The following is a 6,605-nucleotide window of genomic DNA, read 5'->3' on the forward strand; positions in this document are numbered from 1 at the left end:
GTGAAGTCCATGGTCATTAAGACAAGTCCATCAGGGTCAACCAAGTAGGTAAAATCAAGGCAGGTTCAAAGAGAGAGAAACCTCCTGCCTAAATGCCTCACCTACAGTGACCCTCCATCCCTCTACCCTTTGACTCCACACAAGAAGACAGGGTTTGGTAAATTTAGTACTATTTGGTAGGCATGGCATCTACTGGAAACCTTTCTTTATCAAGGTGCTTCCTGCTTCCTAAACCCAACAAGAACAAGGACAACATGAAGACAACAACGATGGCAAGAACACAGTTGTTACAGCAGGATTTATTTCTAGAGGGGGAGGAAAAAGGAGAGTGCACTAATTCCTTTAGAAAATAAAGAACTTGAGGGGAAAATGAAGCTCAGTGGGCACTCTTCTCTCTCCTTAAATTTGCCTTGCCTCTCACAGTAAGTGAATTTGGATAAGTGATTTTTAACTTGCAGAGCTTTCTAAGAGTTTCCTAAACAAAGGTCTCCAGATCTGTAGAAGCTGAATGCTGGATACAGCTTCGAGGAGGGGTCCTCTCTGGATGAACTTGCATCGTTAGCCCAAGCCCTCACCGGTCACTTCGAGGTCTCTCTGATTGTAGTTCCTAGACAGCCATAGGGCTTGTTACATCACCGAGGTCGATCAACACCTGGAACTCACCTGAGTGCGACTTGCCCTACAGGATAGGATGACATCCCCCCAGGCAACCCTGAGTGATGGAGGTATTGGTCATCTTGAGTGGAGGCCAGGTTGCCAAAAGCAGCCCAGTGTCAATCTGCAATGCAGACAATGTGACCTGTAACCAGAGAAGCAGCTTTGTGTAAGCACGCATAAGGAGGGTCTCTTTTGAGGGAAAGGAGTGGTTTCTTTCGCTTCCAAATGGAAACTTGAAAGCGCCTCTTGAACACGAAAGAAGTTAGTGGTTAACCGATTCGCTGCTAGTATTGCATAAGCCGTGCTTCCCCGCCTTTAAAGTCTAACTCTTGGAAAAACAACGTATTTGAAATTTCCATCCAAATATTGCTGTTGGCAAACAGATAATCTAACCGTCCCTTGGTAAAGACAGTACCGTTTTTGTTTCGCAGATTAGGAATCAGAATTAATCCACATCAGGAATTGCTGCAGACTTAGAAATGGTAAAAGGAGAAGGCAGGTAGCTCCCGGAGCAGCCTGGATATTTGCTTGTGTGTTTATGGATGCGGTGAGGGGAACGATGAGTTCCCTAAATTCACATACCTTCGCCGGATCCGGAAGCCAGGTTTTCTGTGAGTCTCCTTGCTGTTTCTGGCTTAATCATGAAATGCAGAGTCTCCTCCCCTTCGCTTCGAAGATTTTGCTCTCAAGTATAAATTTTTTAACATCAGCGAAAATTTTCTGTCATTTTTTCATTCGTCAAAGCTGACACTTTACCTTTACCAAGGTGCTGTGGGTGGTGTCCAGTTTTCTACAAAAGAGAAGCGCCCAGAACCTCAGAGAAATATGTCATTTTTCACATCCCAACACCAGATGCTTACAAACCTATCCTTTTATCAAAAAAAAAAAAAAAAAAAAAAAAAAGGAAAAGAAAAAGAAAAAAAGAAAAAAGAAAAAGAAAATTTTTTTAAAAATTAAAAAAAAAGTAAATGTAGTCCTGCTTTATAGATGCTCTCTAAAATCACACAACCTGACCTCACAATTGTTTGTTTATAATGAACAGTTCCAATGTTTACTGTTGTTCCAGTAACCACTTAGGTGAGAATCTTTTTAAGATACCAAAAAGAAAAAAACAATCTCTTAGACATTTTTCTTTTCAGTTTCTTGCCTGGGTTTCACACACTTGTGCACTACCAAACCCATTATAATAAGAAGGCTTTTAATTGTAAAAGAGACTGTTTGGAGAAAATCGCTTTAATGCAATTAGTTATAGGGAACCTAACTCCAATAGTGTTCATTTCTGATTGAGGTTCTTGAAATTCTTCCTTTCACACTGTATTTGATACATATGTGCTACTTTTGAGGAGAGAAATATACAGCCCTTCTTTCCCTGTGTTAGGATTGGCTCAATAATTGAATTGAATTAAGCAAATCTAAGTAACTCATTATTCTATTTTGAGTAAGAATGTCCTTTAATCTTGAATTCTTTCTAATGTTAATAAAACTTGAATACTGTCTTAGCATTTTAAAAGAAATGCAAATCTTGGTAAAATGAATTGAGGAAAGAAACTTTAAAGTAATTTTCATTTTAAAAAATGAAATAAAGTAGTCTGTGTCTCCTTCAAGGTATGTAGGTTTCTTTGTGTTGTGATCTAACCATTTAGATCACAGTTGAATCAGAGCATGGAGAAAGTGCAAAGGGATCTCTACAATTAATTATGCAACTTCATAGCTGCAGAAGTAATAATGGATAAGGTAAAATCTCTTACTTTTCTGCAGGTTTACTGTTGATGAGCTTCAAATTCACTGAAACTCAAAGGGTACTCTTATTAGATAGATTTTGTTTGTTTGTATGTAATATGCTAATTAAAATAAAAAATGGTCTTTGGAAGAGGAAGAATGACAGAATTAAATCAGTGGGGAGAAACACCAAGTTGTAAATTAAGGTTAGAAACATAAGGAAACAAAGTTTGTGAGGTTCTGAATAAGGAAGATTCTAGGTTACTTTGTATCTACTCTGGGACTTAGCTGCTAAGCCAAAATAAATTTTACTTACCCTACAGGAACAGAAATGAAATTGGTCACACAAGAAAGTTCAGATCCACACTATAAATCATGCTGTGTAGAAATGTTACACTGAGAGATACTTTGGAAATGATTTTTGTAGACTAAAGTAAGGCTTTAAATGTTTCTTTTTTTGTAGTGGTTGTGACTGTGTCAAAAAAAATAATTTAAAAGTCTATCTTAAGAATGGTTGCCAGAACTGGTGATTTTTACCCAAGAGAAGATACATGGATGGATGATTAAATGCTGGACAACTTTGGATCAGAAATATACCTTTTTTATATTAAAAAAGAAGTTTTTTGGTTTTTGTTTTGTTTTGTTTTTTTAACAACTAAGGATCCCTTTGGCTCTAGTGAGATAGCTCTCCTTTTTGCATACTACTGAACAAGAGGTTCTTTTTAGAGGTTCATATGGGTTGTGCAAATGCCTTTAAATTCAGTGTTTCCAACTGATATTAACCTTTGAAGGAGCTTCCGTCATTGGAATGGCTCTGCAAGAAATTCAGACTACCATCCTTTTCTATTAGGATGAAATTTTACTAAGAAGAAAAAAAATGCTATTCTGCCTTTAGTAATTTCAAAACATGCAACATTTGAGTTTCCTATTGATAGATGTTTGTCATGATGCACATGTTGGGTGTAATAGACGTTCATATCTATTTACCCATAGTACCCAAATAGTAATAATAATGTACAGGCTAGATTCAGATTCATAGCATTTATATCCAGATTTTACCATCTATTTGCTGAGCATGATGGAAAAGGGATGTCGATCCTCTGATTCTCTATTGTAAAATGTTTACAATTTCTATCACAGGGTAAAAAGTGATTATAAAGCCAGCTAATATACTTAGCTGTAGGACAGTGTAGGTCAGTGTAGGACAGTGCTTGGTCTTATTTTTTTAATGTAATTTTCAAAATTAATGATGGAAAAATCACTCAACGAAGACTATGGATCAACAGGATATAAGCTAATGATGCTATGAAATAAAAAAAAAATGGTTCACTGAAAAAAAGCAACGTAATTCAACCATTAAAGAAAAGCAAATGTGCTAGGCATGGTGGCTCAAGGTTTTATTCCCAGCATTGAGGAGTCAGAAGCAGGTGGATCTCTATTTGAGACCAGTCTTGTCTACAAAGTGTGTCCTAAGATAGCCAGTGCTGGTACACAGAGAAGCCCTGTCTCAAGAAACAAAACAAAACAACAACAAAAATGAAATATGTAATTAACCAGGCCTTCTGCACATATGTGACAGTTGTGTAGGTTAGTCTTCTCCTGTGACTCCTAACAATGGAAATAGGGACCATTTTTTACTCTGTTGCCTGCCTTTGGAACCCTTTCCTCCTACTGGGTTGTCTTGTCTGGCCTTAATAGGAGAGGAGGTGCCTGTCTTTTGCAACTTGGCTGGTTGTTATCTATGGGAGGCTCTCCTTTTCTTAAACAGAGGAGTAGATTGGGATAGAGTGGGAGTAGGTGAAGGGGAGGAGCACAGAGGGGAAGATGAAGGGAAACTGTGGTTGGGCTGTAAAAGTATAAAGGAGGGTGTGGAAGAAAGACCAAGAATCATACATAGAAAACAAATTTCAAATATTGATACTTCCAAGGTATGTATGTCCACCATGCATTTAGGTTCTGAGGTATGCATACCATGAAAATAAGTGTACTTGCCCCCACTTGTTATTCTGTTAGGATATAAACAAGACCTTTGTCACTCAAGGAGCTAAGGTCCTACTCTTAGCTTTGTTAATTATTCCTATAACCTAAAACAAATGCAGTTAACACTCAAGAGCTCAGTGTCTGTCATAAGCTATCATTGTAAGACTGCTGAAAATGTCCTATTGAAATATTTGGGGAAAATGTATTGCTTTAAGATATTTCTCTGTACTAAAGGTATTTCTCCCCCCTCCCACAATGTATGTATTATTGTAGTTTAATCAACAGGCAGCATTTAGAGATGGAGTCTTTGGAAGAAATCACATGAGGTTAGGTCAAGAGGTTGGGTCTTAAGAAGGGATAAAGGTTGGGGAAAGTCTTTTCTCACTGTATATAGCACACAGCACACAAATGGCTTTCTTAAAACCATAACCAAGACCCCACAGAACTGGCAGTGTGATTCTCCGAGCTCTAACATCCACAACTGTGAGAAGTAAAAACCTGCTGCTTCATCCCTTCAGTCTGCGGTGCTTACCATTTAAGATAAATGCTTCCCAGTGTTTGGAAATACCGTTAGAAACTCTAGCTGCCAGGCATCCATGGTTTAGAAGCAGCACAGACTGCTTGAGAGGCTCAAGGGAATCATATGTGGGGTAGAGCTCTTCACTCAGATTTAAGCATCAGCATATAGAAAGGTCAACTCTAACCAGAGTCTCAAAAGTTCTCTATATGTCATAACTTTGTCTTCAAAGGATAAAGGAATCACTCCACTCTTTAAGTAGGGTCTTAGGTATAGGTAACCCTACAGATTTAATAATAATTACATTAAATATATATCTTAATATCTGATTACCTCAAGAATATCCCAATAATTGCTGCTAATAATACTCCTTGGGAATATTAACGTGGACGTCTTTTCAAAAACAATCACAAAACACATAAAGGCCACCCCACGATAGAACCAGAGGCTGTTTGGCTCTGGGTGTCTTTCTTCTCTCTTCCTAGTTACATCCCTCCACTAACTCCCTACCCCCTCTCCACAGGCACCCTGACTTCTTCCCAGTCATCAAGTCCCTTGTTTGTCTTACTGTCCATTGCTTGTGTGTGGAAGATTTATTGGTCTTAAAGATATTTTTGGCCACATTCCTTTGTCAAAAATGATTGAATCACATCAACTCATCCTTCAGGATCAAATAGAATAAGTAGAATGCCCTTTCCATAACCATTCTCATTTGAAACCAATTCTTCCTCTCTCCAGGTTTAGACCCCCTTTAATATTAAAATTTGTAAAAGCCCTTATCATTAAGTATAGATTGAGACTTAAAAGTTAATATGAGAAGAAAAGGTTTTTTTCTACTCAGAATAAAATATAAGATTTAAACAGGGGGTAAAGATTAAGAATCAAACTGAGGGATGGGTGTTCCCTGCCTCGTATACCTGGAGATGAACCAATATTATTTTCATTAGAAGAGGAAGGAATAAAAAGAATATGGGGATTGTAGTTAATTATGTGACATACCCTGTGTGACTCTGGTAACAGAAACACTTCATTGGTTTATTCTGTAGTACAAAATATTGCCTATAGAGCACCAGGGCTGATAGTTTTATTTTCCATAAATGTAATTTGCCACTGTGAAAAAAATAAGTTAACGTGTATTAGAAATAGATACTTTGGGGGCAAGCAAGATGGCTCAGTGGGGAGGACCCCTTATTGTCTACCCCAAAGACCTAAGTCTGATCCCAATCCTTCATGGTAGAAGGAGAGAATTGACTCATTAGAGCATGACATGTGTGAGCCAGTCAGACAGGCAGCCAGCCAGCCAGCCAGACAGACATTAAAACACAAATATAAATAAATGTAAAGTAGTGTAAATATAAATAAAATTTACATTTCCAGAGTGTTATACAAGCTTTAAATGATGGGTAATCAAAATTTATTTATTCAGAGGTTGCATTTTAGGGTCACTTCAAGATAGATCTGGAGAATCCATGATTTACAGATCTTTTAGGCACATATTCCATCAATTCAAGGAAATATTTACTAAGTATGCTATTCAGAAATGATCTACCTTAATTCTGCTTAATGAAATTTTGGGTTCAGATTGGAAGATGAGTCTGGAAAGGTCTACTGTGCTGAGGCTTCTCCTGCACTTTGTTATTCGACCATACAGAGGCCTTAAGCTGTGTATTGTATCGTTAATTTAATGGTAAGAAAAGAGCCTGGGAGAGTTTGTCACTTGTGCAAGATGATT

The sequence above is a fragment of the Rattus rattus genome, chromosome 1 (genome assembly GCF_011064425.1).
Source record: "Rattus rattus isolate New Zealand chromosome 1, Rrattus_CSIRO_v1, whole genome shotgun sequence".
Taxonomy (NCBI): domain Eukaryota; kingdom Metazoa; phylum Chordata; class Mammalia; order Rodentia; family Muridae; genus Rattus; species Rattus rattus.